General features: G+C 51.7%; 1 protein-coding gene and 1 pseudogene across 1 annotated transcript in view; one reads left to right on the plus strand and one right to left on the minus strand.

Annotated features, from left to right (window-relative positions):
• Positions 1–17,176, plus strand: part of LOC125428777 (zinc finger protein OZF-like) — a 798,123-nt gene that overhangs the window by 29,331 nt on the left and 751,616 nt on the right. The window lies entirely within an intron of this gene.
• LOC125429407 lies at positions 4,837–15,570 on the minus strand (annotated as a pseudogene).

The raw sequence follows: 17,176 nt of genomic DNA on the forward strand, positions 1-17,176 counted from the left end.
CTTTGAAAGCTGTCTGATACCTGCGGCCATCACTACATTTTAATCACTCGCTGTGCAAACAAGTATTTCCTTTTGTCTGCCTTGAATCGCTGCCCATGAGTTTTATTGGATGTCTTTGAGTTGTAGTCTCAGGTCACTAAGGATGGGTGATGCGTCCCGTCGCCCCTTGGATCCTTGGGAATCTTGGTCTTGAGAGGTGGATTGCACCTGAGCATGGAGTCTCTAGGGAGCCCCATTTATAGGCTTTCCTTCATCTGCACCTAATTAGTCGGCCTTCCGGCATTTCTGTGCTGCCGCCCCTCTCAATGATCTCGCCCCTCTTTATCGCCACAGTGGGGCACTTTTCCAGGCCAAACTCCATTAAAGTGTCTGAGCTGAATATTCAGACTATGTTCACTAGTGACTGGATTTCTGCCTCTGATTTGCTGTAGATCCTCAAATCATCCTTGTGCAGCAAAGGTGAGATTTTTTTCTGAGTTTTTGATTGATACCCCAACTTCGTTTTCTTTAAAATTACTATTAGCGGCATCCTGGCGATGATCAACAGTAAGAGCGATAATGAATCACCCTGGAGAATTTCTTACTTGATACTGACTGTTGTAAAGTTGCTGTTTAACCTTGGAAGGTTTCCTTCTGACAAAGTTGGCGGGAAGCCCAGATTGGAAGCCTTTCTATTATCTGTATCTCTTGTTTCTTCTGTCTGTCTGTGTGAAACTGTTTCAAGGAGGTTTTTGGGTGAGAACTAAAGGTGTTTATCTAACATTGGCGGGAACTGGTGGGGAGCCCGTAAAAGAGGCTGTTCGAACGTTGGGGGGTCAGTTCCCGCATTGCTTGTGGGTGACTTAGAATGCCAGCTCAATAAAGAACTTGAAAAGTTACTTTTGGCCTGGACTTTACTGGTTCCTTACAACTGTTCCGAGAACAGCCCAGGTTCCTAGTTTTACATAGAGGTTTTCAGCACCAACCCCCCCTTCCCAATAGATGGAAGGGTTGAGCCCCCTATTACCACTCCCCCCCCCCACTCCAGCCTGCTATTAGCTGGGGCACAGAAGCCACCTATCTTGGGGGTGGGGGGGTGTCGTGCTCCTGGAGTGTCCAATAACGAGAGCCTGTGTTTGGATGGTTTCTTTATTATGAAACAGCATCAGGAATAAGCATTGAGACTTCTGTTGCCAGAACTAAAGCATAAGCAGCAACGCGCCTTCCATTGTACCCCCACGTCACGCCCCTGTGTCACACAACACCACTCCTGACTACCACTCCCCAAGGAGGGATGGCACCCCACCAGCCCCACAGTCCAGAGACAATACAGCCTCAAAACAACCTACATTCAACACTGCTGAAAGAACTACAACAGCAGGTGCCTCAGGAGCTCGGGAAGTGAAAGCACGAAGAGGCCGATTATGCACAAAGCCCTTGCTGTATAGTGCAGGCCTGTGTTTGCCGCAGCAGGACTTCTTGTACAGATGTATTTTCTGGAGCTCCACTTTCACTTTCCACTCCCTTCGCCCAAGTGAAACTACTTGTAGCCCAATTTAAATCTTGGTTAACCACCAGAGAAGGGCAGATTTGCCCTGGAGTTCTTCCCTCCCTCCACCCACTCCCTTGCAATGCTTTGCACGCCTTCCCCCTCAAACCCCCCCTTCATGCTGTTGACTCCTTCCTGTTCCCCAAGTTCAGTGATCAAGTGATTGAGCTCTCATATGTATAATGGCGGGGGGGGGGGGGGAGAACCCCATCTCATCTCTGTCTAAGATCTGTGTTCAGTCTCTCCTCCACCAGCACAGCCTCAGGAGCCCTGGAGCCACCCAACTCGCGCCCCCCCCCCCCGTGCTGCTGGCTCCTCCTTGCTTCTCTAAAGTGCCCAAATTGAGAGATCGATCTTTCCACAGTCTTTTTGACTCCACCCCACCTTCCCTGCCCAACTTCTGCCCCCACCCTCCCAATGGCTTTTAAAACGTTATTTCAGGCTGTGAATTGGGTTGCATTCCAGTTTCCCAGTGGTCCGGATCCCTCTTTCTTCCAGCCTGATTCCTATGCAGACACCAGCATGGTGTGGCAGTTAAGTGCAGCCGGACTCTAATCTGGAGAACTGGATTTGTTTCCCTGCTCCTCCACATGAAGCCTGCTGGGTGACCCTGGGCCAGTCACAGTTCTCTCAGAACTCTCTCAGCCCCGCCTGCCTTACAAAGTATCTGTTGTGGGGAGAGGAAGGGAAAGGAGTTTGTAAGCCACTTTGAGACCCCTTACAGGAGAGAAAAGGGGGGATAAATCCAAACTGTTCTTCTTCTTCATCATCATCTTAACCTTCCTCCTGTTTAGGCCTCACATCCAAATTGATTTGAAATTTTTATTTATACGTCCGCCTTCCCCTGGCAAACGGGGTCCATGGCAGTTTACATCCAGTTTATCATATATAATAATAAAGCATATATCAACTGAATTTTAAAACACCGCCAAAAATGCAGTTGGCTGTTGTGGGTTTTCCGGACCGTGTGACAGCGGTGTGGTATCTTTTGCTCCCAACATTTCACCTGCAACTATGACTTTCAGAGGCATGTCATGGTAAGATTTGTTTGTCTCTATGCTAAGATTTGTTTGCTCCATAGGAGCAAAAACTACCAGACCACGGCCACACAGCCCAGAAAACCCAGAACAGCTGCTTGATTCTGGACACGAACGCCTTCGACAGCAGAAAAATATAGTTCGTAATAGTTGGTGCACGTTGCAGTCTCCCCTGGGGGGCGGGGGGGGGGGATGGCCTAAACTGGCAACTATGCTAGAAGGCAACCAGGACAGATCCAGTCCCTAACTCCGGGAGGAGGGGAAGAAGAGAGAGGCCACTTTGAACACTGCCCACCGTCCCTGTGTGCCTCCGTCTTGCAGGCCCTTCGGAATTGGACTGGATCCAGCCGGGCTCCGGTTTCACCAGAACAACAGGGGCTTCTTTCCACATGGATTTCACTTCTCCTCTGGACGATGCCCCGTTTTTCTCACATTTAGATCTCCTGCGGCTTCAAAGTAACTCTGGCTGCAAACTGGAGTTGCTTGGGTTGATTTTGTTGTTGTTCAGTTTTTGTTGTTGTTGTGATACTTGTTTTTGCCTGATCAGGAGGAAATGGCTGGGCTGCCCCTCCAGGCTTTTGACTTAGTATTACCAGCCTTTGCTCAGAAGTTTCCCACTCGACGTCGCAGCAAGTCCTACCAATAAAGGTCTGTTGTTTCTTTCTAAATCTCATCTCTTGTCCATTTCTTACTGAGCAGGTTATTCACCTCCTTAGACAACAGATTGCAGTTTTCCACCCCCTGTGAAAACACATGGGCTAATTCCCGGGTCAGAACCTACGGCCACATATTTGTGTGTGTGTGTGGTGGGGGGAGATGCTAACACCCACACATTCTCTCTCTCACACACACACACCCGGCCACTTCCTCTTCGAAAACTGCAGCCCCAGGAGTTCCCCACAGCCCAGGTTATGTTTAGTGGCAGGAGACTTTTCCTTCCGCTATCCGGTTCCCGTTCATAGCCGGCCTGCTGAAGGGCGGGGCTGCGTCTTTGGAGTTACCTTGAAAGGCGACACAGCAGGCGCAGGATTCAACTGGGAAGACTTTTGCTGTCTCAGTTGAATTTCCTCCACATCTGGAGTGGCTCCCTCCTCTCCTGTCTGTTGGGTTTACATTTTTACGTGGAGAGTTCCACCAGGAGAGCCCCCACCTGCCATCTGGGGTGGTGCCCCGAACTTTACCCCATCAGAAAAGGAAGAGCTTCCCATAATATGCCAACAAATTGGACTTAGTGGTGCTGCAGATAAGAGCAGCAAGAGAAATTGTTGTTGGGTCTCAGGAAAGGAACAGAGAAGGAATCCCTTGCTGAGGGCGTGGGTCAGCGAGGTGTGGTGGCGAAGAGCAGGTGGACTCCAATCTGAATAACCGGGCATGATTCCCCACCCACCCCCCATTCCTGCTGGTGTCCTTGTGTCCGCCACGGTCCTCTCAGAACCCTCTCAGCCCCACCTACCTCCCAAGGGGTCAGTTGTGGGGAAAGGAAGGGAAGGAGTTTGTAAGCCCCTTTCAGACTCCTTACAGGAGAGAAAAGGGGTGGGGGCGGCTCCTCCTCCTCCTCCTCCATCTTCTTCTTCTTCTTAATTCTGCTATACCTGCTGTCCCCTCCCCTAACCACAGAGTGCATTCTGCATCGGCAGAAGTGGTGGATCCTCAGTGTAGACGACAGGCACTCTCGACACGCTCAGGGGCACTCTTTTTTATCACTGGTTTACATGTTCCAAAACTTGGATTTTGTTTTAAAGAATCAAGTCAGAGAATCATGTGATATTCTCCATTCCCACCCCCGCCCCACCCATCTTGGACCATACCACCCCACAATGAAGGCGGATTGCTACAACTCAACATTCCCATGTACAACATCAGTTCTCTGGGAAGACATATGAGCTTCAATTTACACTATGGCACTTTTAACAGTATGGTATAAACACGGTGCCTGTGAGCGCAGCCAGCGACACCCCTGACTCGGTGTTTTTAGAAGATGCGTCGTGCCGCGCGGGACTTTTCCCGGCAAGACTTCTGATTGGCTGGGTAGATTTAAAAAAAATGTTGCTTTGGCAGCAGCTGCCATTACAGCGCAGAGTTCTTCACTATGTGACCCAAATTATGCTGTGGCAATCATTCTGGGGCTGGCTCCGCCTCCCGTGGCAGCCATCGCGTGGCTGTGCCCACCACGCACTGTCAGGATTCCACCGGTGCCCACAGGGGCAGGAGGGGTGTGGACCCCGACAGAGATTAAATCATCACAGAGGAAGTGGGGAGGCAGACGACGTGTTTCTCTCTAAGAAGAAATTTTATTTATTGAACTATAAGAAACAGGTTCGTTTTAATGCAAATCCCAAAATTTCAGCCCCAAAGACTTCCCTGAGAGATTCCGTTCTCACTGGTTGCAGGAGTACGGCCAAGGATATGCCCTTCTCTGCTGGGTGAGGGTTGGGGGGGGCTGGAGATGCCTCCCCCCACCCCGCCAAGGATATCTAATACCGAAAGGAGCAGCCCCAGAAACTGGCACCCTCCGTCTGCCCTGAGGGGGGCATATCAGCCGCCAAATCCCTCAGAAAATCAGCCTGGAGCCAAATTGGACTCCTGGCTGTCCACCACGGGCATCACTGTGGCGCCTCCCTCCACGCATGGGGAAAGTCACCGGGGAGCTGGTAGGAGGGGGGGTGGGCAGCCCAGCGGAGAGGGGGTCTCTGCAGAGAGAAGCTTGATGCCCCCACCCCACCCCAGCATGGCCAACTGCCCCTACAATAGGGGCGCTTGGAGGGGAGTCTCGGGCGGGGGGTGAAGCGGCAGTGTCGCAGAGGGGCAATCTGGCACAATCTGGCCGGCAAGCCATTCCCGGAGAGTCCTGCAGGGCGCCGGATGGGGCTAGACGACTGACGCTCTCTGCAGCCAGGGGTGAGGAGCAGCTTGTCTTCAGCCTGACGACTTGGCCATTCACTCTGGGGAAGAGAGACCGGCTTCAGAACACGGCCCTTGCGCGTAGAGGGGGTTTCTTGGCCTGCCCCCTTCGTTCCCCCCTTCCTTCTGCACCCCAAGAGGCAAATGGATCCTTAAGCAGGCTGACCAGACGTCCCGCTTTTGGCGGGACAGTCCCACCTTCAAATAATTTGTCCCGCGTCCCGCGGGTTATTTAAATTTTCCCGATTTTTGGGAGGCTGCCACACTGCCTTCTGGGGCGCAAGGCAGTGTGGCAGCCTCCCGTGCGCGCGGCCGCAGGAGCGCACGGCCTTCTGGGGATTGCTGTTTCCCGCCCTGTGACAGGGCGGGAAACGGCAAGCCCCAGAAGGCAGTGCACTCCTGCAGCCGTGCTCGCATGCGCACGCGCGCAGCCACCTACCCCTGTCCTGGTTCACAAAGGGAACCTTTATCCTTAAGGGAAGGGCCCAAAGGGCAAAACTCAGACACAGAAGACAAGCCCCACCCCCACCCCCGTTCAATAGGGACTGGAGGTGCGTGTGTGTGGCGGCGCCGCCACTGTTTGAATCCCACCACCATCGGAACCTGTTATTAACATTTTTGGATCCCACCTCTGTTCCTGACACTCAAACAGGGGTGTCAAACGTGTGGCCCCGGGGATTTGATTTGGCCCCTTGAAGGGGCTCATTACCCATCTGGAGGGGGGAGGGATGCTGCCTCAGATGGCTCATGGGCCTGATAAGCCCCCGCAAGGCTGTCCCCCCACCCTGTGTGGTCTGTCGGTCCAGCCGCGCTACCCCCCACCTCCGGTGCCGTTCTGGGCCAGCCAAGACAGCAACCCCCCCATCCCCCTCCGGGACCCAGCTCAGCCAAGTCACGCTTATGTCATATCTGGCCCTCGTTAACAAATGGATTCAACAGCCCTGCCCTAGAGAGACACTCTGGAGAGGAGACAAGACAGAGGAGAGGGGATGACACGCTATGGCGCAGTTTGGAGTGCCCTCCTGCCCCATCTCTTAGCAGCTGCTTCCCGCCTCTGCCCCACCAGCTCTGCCCACAGAACGGAAGAGTGCCTCCTCTTGCCCTCCCCCCCACCCCAGCCACTGCAGTCAGGGTTTGGGCATTGGGGGGCCCTGCCCGGACCGGATCGCGGGTTTGCCCCGCCTGCTCAGAATTTCGGGATGGTCTCATTTGTGCCATGACACATTCCCTTTGGAGTCTGCTTTCAGAGCTGGCCATTTTGGGGACAAGGGGCGGGGGAGGGGAGATGCTATTACTAAAGCACGGGGTGCCCGGAGCCAAAGCGGCCGTGTGCCAGTCAGGTCTGGTCACCTGGAGCTGCTCCATTTCTCGCCAGGCCCCATCCTGCCGGCACAGTTGGGTATCCTCCGCCCCGCATGGTGGCCCCCGGAATAATGGTGTTGGAGACCCCTAGCCCTTCCCTTGAAGAGGGCCCCACCCACCAATCCGCCCAGACAGCCCCCAAAACAATCCAGGCTCCCCAGGCCTTCACGTGGTGTGAGAAGACGGCAGGAGAACTGCAGGTCAGAGCTCTGGAGAGCTCAAGCCAGTCAACCATGTTGTAAGATACCAGAAAAAGTAGAGCAAACAAATCCTTCCCCAAAAACAGTAGCAAGAGGCCTCCGGGTCCCTAGCCAAGCTGGCGGGGTGGGGGTGGGATTCCTTCACAAGGCATGACTGGAGGCGCCCTTTTTCTTGGGGAGTGAAGGGCAACCCCGATAGTTGGCTGGGGAGCCTTCTGTCTGGGGAGCAGTTGAAGGAGGCCATGAGAGCTCCAGGGGTGATTTGAATTGTGTTAATTAAAAGCATGCTGTTGAGCGGGGGGTGGGGGGTGGGGGGAGGAAACCAGCCCCCTCCTCTCGGGACCCCGGCCTCCTGGCCTACCTGCACTCCTGGGCCTCCTAGACTTGACAATCAGGACGATTCCCAGGAACACAAACACAATGCCCAAGGCGAAGGCCACGCCACCCGCGACCGTCTCCAGGAAGTCTGACGGAACAGGATCGGTGGGGACTGTTGGGGGGGAGACAGAACGGTGGTTTGGGTTAGTCTGTGGATTGGGCCCACAGGACACTCGCGATGGGGCGGGGGGTGGGAGAACGTGGCTCACCCCAGTAGGCCACGCCGCTGTAGAGGTCTCCCGGGGTCTGGGCGATGCAGCTGTACACGTCTCCATCCTGGGGGGTCACCTCCAAGTAGGAGAAGAGCTCAAAGCTCAGCCAGTTCACAGGGTAGACCGAAGTGGTGGACACCCCCTGGGTCACCGGCTCCCCGTTCCGCGCCCAGGTGACGTCAGCCGACGGCGGGAAGAGGTTGGTGATGGAGCAGATAAGGGTGTTGGCCTTTCCGAGCTTGAGTGGGTAGCGAGTGAAGATTGAGATCTGTGGGTTACCTGCAGGAAGAGGAACCAGGAGAGCTATTGAGGCCTTTGGCTCTCAGGAAGCCATGCGATAGAAACATAGAGCTGGAAGGGACCTAAAGGGCCATCTAGTCCATCCTCCTTCCCAATGACTTATGTCAAGGACTTATGCAACTTATCCCTGAAATCTGCCTCCATCCCTGAAGACTGGAAGATGGCCAATGTCACACCAATCTTTAAGAAAGGGTCTAGGAGGGACCCAGAAAATTACAGGCCAGTCAGTTTGACATCTGTTCCTGGTAAATTAGTAGAATCTATCATTAAAGATAAAATTATTAAACAAGTAGAAAAGAAAGACCTGCTGAGGAAGAGTCAGCATGGCTTTTGTAGAGGCAAGTCCTGTCTTACAAACTTACTAGAGTTCTTTGAGGGTATAAACAGACATGTGGATAAGGGGGAACCAGTGGACATTGTCTACTTGGATTTCCAAAAGGCTTTTGACAAAGTTCCTCCCCAGAGACTGTTGAGAAAACTCAGCAATCAAGGAATAAGAGGGGAAGTCCTCCTATGGATTCAAAACTTCTCACTATGGAGAGATGTAGGGAGTGGTGTCCCCCAAGGATCCGTTTTGGGACCAGTGCTCTTTAACTTATTCATAAATGAACTGGAAGTAGGGGTGGGTAGCGTGGTGGCCAAGTTTGCAGATGATACCCAATTATGTAGTGTGGTGAGAACCGCAAAGGATTGCGAAGAGCTCCAAGCGAACCTTGATAAATTAGGTGAGTGGGCTAAGAAATGGCAAATGCAGTTCAATGTAGCAAAATGCAAAGTGATGCACATAGGGGCAAAAAATCCAAACTTCACATACACGCTACAGGGGTCAGTGCTATCAGTCACAGACCAGGAAAGGGGTTTGGGCGTCTTAGTTGATAGTTCCATGGGAATGTCAACTCAATGCATGGCAGCTGTGAAAAAGGCAAACTCTATGCTGGGGATAATTAGGAAAGGAGTTGATAATAAAACTGCAAAAGATTGTCATTGCCCATATTATATAAAGTCAGTGTAGTGCAAACCGCGACTTGGGAGATACAGTGTTCAGTTCTGGTTGCCACATCTCAAAAAGGATATCAAAGAGATAGAAAAAGTGTAGAGAAGGGCAACAAGGATGATTGAGGGATTGGAGCACCTTCCTTACGAGGAGAGGCTGCAGCGTGTAGGACTCTTTAGTTTGGAGAGGAGACGTCTGAGGGGGGATATGATTGAAGTCTATAAAATTATGCATGGGATAGAAAATGTTGACAAAGAGAAATGTTTCTCTCTTTCTCACAATACTAGAACCAGGGGGCATCCATTGAAAATGCTGGGGGGAAGAATTAGGACTAATAAAAGGAAACACTTCTTCACACAACGTGTGATTGGTGTTTGGAATATGCTGCCACAGGAGGTGAGAGTGATGGCCACTAACCCTGGATAGCCTTTAAAAGGGGCTTGAGACAGATTTATGGAGGTATGATGAAGTCGATCTATGAGGCTCTCCCAATCTTGATCCTCCTCCCCTGATCTCAGATTGCAAATGCCTTAGCAGACCAGGGTGCTTCAGGAGCAGCAGCAGCAGCAGCAAAGCCACTCGCTTTCACATGCTGCCTGTGAGGCTCCCAAAGTTGCACCCAGTGGGCCACCAAGCGCAAAGTAGCAGAGTGCTGGACTAGATGGACTCTGGTCTGATCCAGCAGGAGACTCTTTCCGTTATGTTCTTACAGTGTTCTTAATGACGAAGTCTCTTGGACTGGCTGGAAACAGGAGTGTAAGATGATGCAACATGGAAACGTGGTTTCCCAAACCCCTTCCCCCCCAGAGACTGTGCAAGAGAGGCCACAACACATTCCCACTGGCTGCTTTGTGCAATCCTGCATAATAAATAAATCCACAACTTCTTGCAATAATAATCACCTGCTGCAACTCCTTACAGACTGAGTGAATTTTTGAATTGTGCTTTTCTTCCAGTAGAAATACGCTACCGCCATAAAATCTAAAGCACTGCAACAACGAAGTTATATTAAAGGGGTGGCCAACCTATGCGCACTCCAGATGTTCATGGACTACACTTCCCATCAACCCCTGCCAGCACGGGCCAATTTGGCTACTTCTGTTGGAGTGCGTTGCAGGTGACATAGGGATCAGGGCCCTTCAGGGGAAGGGGAGTGCTGTTGGGTCCCACTGGATCTTCTTGTAGAGACAAGGACTTTCTTTTCAGCGCTTGGCCCCTTAATGCCGTGGAAGCCCTGCCAGTAAGCTTTGCAGCTCTCTGTCTAGTGCTGAAACATCTCCCTTTCAGCTGGGATACCCCTTCATTTTGCACCTAATTTTTACATCCGTGGGCTCAAGTATGGTTTGCCTGTTTTCACTTGGTGCAGGGAGACTGAGGTCCTAAGACCTTTTAAACATTAATACCACAGTGAACAAGTCTGGTTGTGGCTTCCCACTTCAAACACCCAAATATGGCTGGATCGATAGGGGCAGAAATTCCTTATTCCACTTATAAGCCAATAACAGAGCTGGATTCGAGTCCAGAATTACTGTCCAGAGGTGTACCTTTTGTGGAAGCAAAGGCTACCAGGCTGGGACCTTGATTTAATTCCTTTATAAGCTCTTAACACCTTGTTTTAAGGTAACTGCAAAAGTTGTTGGGAACTAGTGGGAAGGGTTGTTGTTGTTGTTGTTGTTATTATTATTATTATTATTATTATTACATATACATATATATATATATATATATTGATATATATATATTATTATTATTATTATTATTATTATTATTATTATTATTATTATTATTATTATTATTATTATTATTATTATTATTATTTGAGTTTATAGACCGTACCCTCCGGCGTAAGGGACTCAGGGCGATGAACAAGCGTATAAATAAACATACTATCAAGATTAAATCTGTCAAATATTAGTTAATACAGGCTCTGAAAATATATATGTATAAACCCTCCCCCATTAAAATGCAGCATTATTAAATTTTAATACAAAAATTAATGTCACAATGCAAGATGGCGCCTACTATCAAGTTCCCTCAAACCCCAAAGAGGAAAGGGTGAGGTAGGATCCATTTGATGTTATAAGAAGGAAAAGGGGGAAGGAGAGAGGAGAAGGGGCCCCCCATCAACGGGCTTCAAGGACTCCCCCCAAAGGCCTGGCAAGTAGGAACAGCTCTCGTTCTTGCAGGCCCTGTGGAACTCTATTAAGATCCACTTCGCAGGGTCTCGGACAGCTGGTGGAAGAAGCCGCTCAGTGGACTGTAAATTATCAGTGGACCTGTTAATATAAGGACTTGAGAAATGCAATAGCCTAAAAAAAGGAATCTGTAAATTGTTAATGTTTAAATGTTAATGTTAAAAGCAAGTGTTATTTGTTAAGAGAAGTAAAACTGTTTTGTTTTTTTAGAATTTGAGATTTCTTTGCAACTCCTTCCAGAAGTTCTGCCCCACAGAACTCCAGCCAGAAAGAGGTTTTCACATAGACTTTGGGAGACCCAGGGTTTTGAATCCACCTTTTGTCAGCGACATTGTGAAGTTCACTTGAGCCAGTCCCACCTATTCCAGGCTAGCCTACCTCAAGCATAGATTCTCATTGTGAACCACACACTCTACCTTGGGCTCCTCAGGAGGCAGACCTCCTCCTATGAGAACTTAAAGAGGGCTTCTAGCTGGGGCCACTGTGGGGCATCGGAGCAGCTCTTAAACCTCTCGCTTCAGGCATTTCTCCTCGTGTTGATCAGAAAAGTGCCTGAGAGCAATAACAGCAGAAGTTCCTGCAGAGCCTGCGTGGCTGGGAGCTGACGTTGGCCTTGGGGCACCCGGCTGGAGGCAGCTCAGGACCGAAAGTCCAGGCAGTAGCGGTCTGAAAGCCAGCTCGAATTGGGGAAGTCCGAACCAGGAACAGCTGGTCATCGTCCAGAGATCAGCTACCAGGCCACAAGCCAAAACGGAGAGTCAGCTTCTGGCAGAAGAAGACCTGGGAGAAGAGGTGGACGGGTTCCCTCTAGAGAAGCGGGAGGGGGGGAAGGCGGGTGAGAGGGGGCGGGAGAGAAGCCCACGCCCACCCCCTTCCCCAAGTGGTCAAATCCAGCAGGCCCACCCTCATGTGCCGCCACCCGAGGCCCATCCCTCACCCCACACACAACCCGAGACACTCGCAGAATCACAGCGCTAGGCTTAGATCCACCCGTGGCTGTTACCATCCCGGGAGCCCCTCTTCTCCCACCTAAAACCTGTGCTGTCTGCCCTGATTCCCCCCCTCCCGGCTAAGTTTGCCCCTGCAGCCAAGTTGGTAGCTGTAGCAATGCCTCCCTTTGAGGAGAGGGAGGGGCGAGAGGCTCCCCGCAGGCTAAGCTGTTTCAATGAGAGAGCTTCCCCCCAGAAAAAAAATCTCCCTGAGCACAACATCTAATGTCTGTCAAGCAGCCAGACGTGAGGCTGATTCCCCTTTTTCTGACCTTTCCCTGAACCTCCTCCCAGCCTCCTCCAGGCACAGCGGAAGCTCCCACCCCTGCTGCCAGCTCCCTCTTTGGTCCACCCCGCCTGGATGTCGCCCCTTTTGCTACACCTTTTCCAGGAAGTCCACCTCCCCAGAGGTGGGATCCAGCAGGAGTTCTCACAAGGTTCCTGAGAGTAGGTTACCTAATTATTTGTGTTATTGTGCCGCAGAGGGGTGACTAATGGGGTGATTTTGCCACATGATTTTTGCACTGTAAGTGACGCCCTTCTCCTCCTCAGCAGCAGCTGCAGAGAACTCTGAAGCAGTCTAGCAGGAGGGTGCACGCAAGGCGTGCGTGGCAGCCTGCGCCTGCGTCAGGCATTCCGGCTTTCCCGCCTAAGGATCCGGACGCGAGCGGCTGCGTCCTTGCCACAGCCCCGCCCAGGAATGCCCCGCTTGGAATGCTCCGGCCACGCCCCTGTTGTACCCTCGCCCAGCCCCATTGGCGCTACGCCACAGTTTGGAATCCTGCACACACCATGGGAACCTGTTACTAAAATAATGTTTGGATCCCACCACTGCTCCCCCTCCCCCCCAACTCCAGTCAGGAATTTTGGCGGTGATCCCTCCCTGGGGGGATCTCTCCTGAAAGGATCTGTTTGAAGCCCCCCCTCCCTTCCTCTCAACCTCTGGATCCCCATACAACAGACACAATGCTGCCTGCTCCAGCAAAGTAGATCTTCGAGGGGGTCTTTGGCATGCAAAAATCTCCTCCTCTTCCCCTTTTTTTTTTGACTGCCCCTCTCTCTGGCTTCTCCTTGTGGCTGTCCGGCTGGTGGGCTTCATTCTCCTACCTTTCCGGGCCCCGGCTTTCTGCCTTCCCCTCCTCTGCTCTCATGCCGAAGTATTCCTGTGCAGGTTCTTCTTCCCGAACACCACAGTTTCACTTGTTTTATGCTGGAGCATCCTTTCCACGGTTCTCTGCACCCCTTTATTTCCCTTCAATAACTTCTAAGCTTCCCTCGCCTTGGAGGGAAAGACTGAGGGTTCAGCGGTCACTGAAGTAGCCTTCCTAGAGAGGCACCCTGAGCTTTCTTTTGCCCACGATCCCAGGGGAAGATCCCCAGAGACCACCTCACACGCAGATTCCGCCTCCCTTTTATGGGTGAGGTCTCAGTTTTCCAAGCTAGCCAGCAGCTGGGGAAGTGGGAAGTGGGAAAGCAGTTTCAGACTATGGATACTGAGATTGGCCTCCAAAAAACTGGTTGAATGGTCTCCAGGAACCTCAGGTTAGAGAGCCCCCATGGGTGTGGAAGGGGGCCTCATTTGTAACCCAACTCTACAAACTTTTGACCAAATGACCAAAGAACAAGAGGCTAGCCAGTATCTCATGTCACCAAGACTGCTCTCGTGCATTCCTTCTTTTTTGAAAGCAAGGTGACATCTGGGACAGCTTTAAAAGCCAAGTTTGAGAATGTAGGGCCACTACTGTTAAAGAACTGCTAGATAGCAAAAATATCTGAATCAGTTTATTCAAATTAAAATCAAGTAACTTCACAGCAGAAGGCCCATAATGGCCTGCCTTGTGTGTATAAAACCACAATAACTTAACACGCACAAAGTCCACTTTTATGACCCAAAACCAAATGCATTTTGGCCCTTTGGCTTTCTTCAGTAGTGCAAAAACTGGTGATACAAAGTGTTTACTACCAGACACAAAGTACAAATGGAACATTTAAAGAACTGAGATAAATAATTAGAGGGTTAGGCACCGTTGGCACCCGGGTCTTCAACGTGAAACCCGTGGCTTCTCAAAAGAGGTACACAGTGGTGCGCCAATCATGCCAACCAAGCCAAATTCCTGTCACTTGGTTCCAGGCCAGTCATCCTTAATCACCTCGGTCAAATTTCTGCTTGTAAGAATTTCTAGGTAAGTCAGAGACAGACAACTCTGCCCTCTCCGTCCACCTGGCCCTTCATTCACGGGGCCAGATGCAGGCTGTAGTTCTAAGTGCCAAAAGCCAAAATTTCTTGCTTCTGTATCACCCTGAGACAGCAAAATGCCACTGAACATGTCTGCCTTGTAAAGACATTCTTGTAATGAACACGCCTGCCTTGCAAAGGCAGCTGAAGAGGCCCTTTGCAAGATGAAGCTGCTAAGCATTATTATTATTTATTTCTGAGCTTTATATGCTGCCCTCCCCACAAGGGCTCGGAGCAGCTTAGTAAACAAGGTAAAGAGAATGGTTCCAGCTAAGACTGAGCACTCAAAAAAGTTCTGCAATGGCTGGGAGCTTTGGAGGAGCCTCATGTTCTTTGGCCTTGTAGGTGAAATTTCCCCCCCCCCCCGGCCTCTGCTTTTCAAGGATGCATGCACTGGGACCCTCCTGCCCCTGTAGCTGTGTGCTTGCAGAAATCCCTATTTCTGCTCATCCCAGGTCTGACAGATTAAAACATCTTGAACATGCTATAAACCGCAAGTCAAAACTGCTGTTCTCTCTCTGATACTCCCCCTCCAAAGCTACTCTCGCCAGAAAGCCCTCCAACGAACAGGGCAGTAGGACTGGGAGGACAGAACTGGACAACCAGGTGACCAGCAGCAGCAACAAACTCCACCCCAAAAGACAGGTTAGGCACTTGGGACAGGCAGGCACGCAGCAGGTGAGGTGGGCTGAGCAAAGTCTTGTCTGCAAAAGGACCCCAGAGGCAGGAGAGGCTGGCTCCTCCGGGAGAAGGCAGGAATCGGGGCCATGATGTCAGAGAAGCAGGTCCCACAGTAGAAGTCCGGATCTATACCCTGCTAAGGAGTCTCAAAGTGGCTGACACACTTCTCCACTCTCCACAACAGACACGTGAGGTAGGTGGGGCGGAGAGAAGGGGAACTAGCCCGACAGCCACCCGACAGGCTGCATGTGGAGGAGCGGAGAAACCCATCTGGTTCATCAGGTTAAAGTCCACAACTACACCTTGCTGGCTCCCTGAAAGAGATGCACCCCCTCCCGCTCACAGTCTGCATGTTGTCCCCCCCCCCCCCCCGCCCCCAAATACACTGACAACTTCACATCCACACTTACGCACTCTTCGCAACGGGACTGTGTACATCAGACATACCTATACACATATGCCCAGTTCACAGTTTTACCTTGAAGGGTGGCTACGGCTGCTGCCCCCCAAGCCCAAGCCAAGACCCCCAGCCCCCAGCCGCATCGCCCGGCCGACATCCTTGCCTGTCCCGCTGGAACTCTGAGCCTGGGCGTGAACCCCCCCCCCCCCAGCAGAGGGAGGAAGGCAGGGCCCCTGCTGGCCAGCCAATAGCCTTTCTTTGCGCTGCTCTGTCACCTGTTGCCAAGGAGAAGCAGCTGAAACTTGGCTGAAGAGCACAGATGAACCATTTCGCCAGCCAGCGGTGCTCAGCCAGCCTCAGCGCCAGGACCGGGCAGTGCCCGCCCCTCCCATTGGCTGACGCAGGGAAAATGTTCTCTTCTACCTGCGGGTCAGAGGATCCACGAGGCGGGTCACGGAATCCTGAAAAATCGCGATGCAAAACAATAGTCACGACAGCAAAAATGACTCAGAAGAAGCCAAATCACCCACAGCAGAGATCCCGATATACCACTGAGCAGCAGGAAGCTCCAAACGTCCAGCTGCGGAAAGCAAGAGCCCCCTCCTCCCGCCGCCGTGTCCTCTCCCAGTAAGGGGCGGGGGTGTCCCTGCGGAAATCACCACCTATATATTGGCATGGCCTGGAGATGGAAAGGGACCACCTCCCGGAGTGGGACGCTCCTTCCACAAATCCCGGTGCCCTGCCTTGTTTCGCGATTCATACGGTAGTAGGGGCACGCACTGTGGGGTGTTGGCGTGCAACCTGATTCACGGAGGACAAGGGGCTCTCTGGAAGTCTTGAGCCAGACTGCCCAGGGCTGGGATCCCCCACATCCTGTCCACTCACAACCCACTACGCCCACAGGATCATTGAATGCCCCCGGGTTGGAATTTAGTTAGGTTGATTAAAATAGTGATATAGCTGCCTCTCCCACTCCAACCACGGGGGCAGGAGGGCAGGCAGGAGAAGGCAGGATCTGTGACTTTCAGCTTCAAAAAAATAGCCCACTTCCGCAAGAGAATCAGCTGTCGAGCGGTTGGGGAAAAGATTGACCCTCGTCTCCTTGAAGGGAAGTTGGTGCTCCAGAAAGACCACCCAGAAAATAGCTGGCTATCTCTCTTTGGCTTGTGACTGGAGAGAGCTCAGGAGGGAGGGGCATAGCCAGGAGGAGGGGGAGTTCCCCAGCAAGTTTTTTCTTATTTTGTGTTATTCAAAGTCCTCCTTTCTCACTGAGACTCCGGGGGGGGGGGGGGGGACTGACCAAGTGTGCAAGTGGATGCAATAAACAGGGTTGAGAGGTCTAATATACCAAAAGTCAAAAACACATTGGGGGCATAAAACTCCAGTACCCAACCAGACCCCTTCGTCTTTGTATACAGACCTGTTTATGATGCACATCAAAGGTAAACCCCCAGGTGACCCGTAATGTGCCGTCGCCAAGCACCACCAAATCCTTCATAGGTGAGGCTGGACTCCCCATTTTGCTGTGCAGGAGAAGAGGGAGAAATTCTGATTCTAGCCTGGTGCAGCTTCAGAAAAAAAACAATAATCCAGTGATTTGTAAGATCCTCCTCCCTGGGAGGTAAAGCATATGGCGGCCCTGGGAAAGTAGCCCTGATGTAGTGCTTTCAAGGTGAAGACATCTCAGCAACCAGGGTTTTGCACTGGGAGGATGGATTCCCATTGAGTGGCTGCTGTAGTTTGAAGAAATTCTGGTGAGGCAG

This window comes from Sphaerodactylus townsendi, linkage group LG03 (assembly GCF_021028975.2).
Source record: "Sphaerodactylus townsendi isolate TG3544 linkage group LG03, MPM_Stown_v2.3, whole genome shotgun sequence".
Classification (NCBI taxonomy): domain Eukaryota; kingdom Metazoa; phylum Chordata; class Lepidosauria; order Squamata; family Sphaerodactylidae; genus Sphaerodactylus; species Sphaerodactylus townsendi.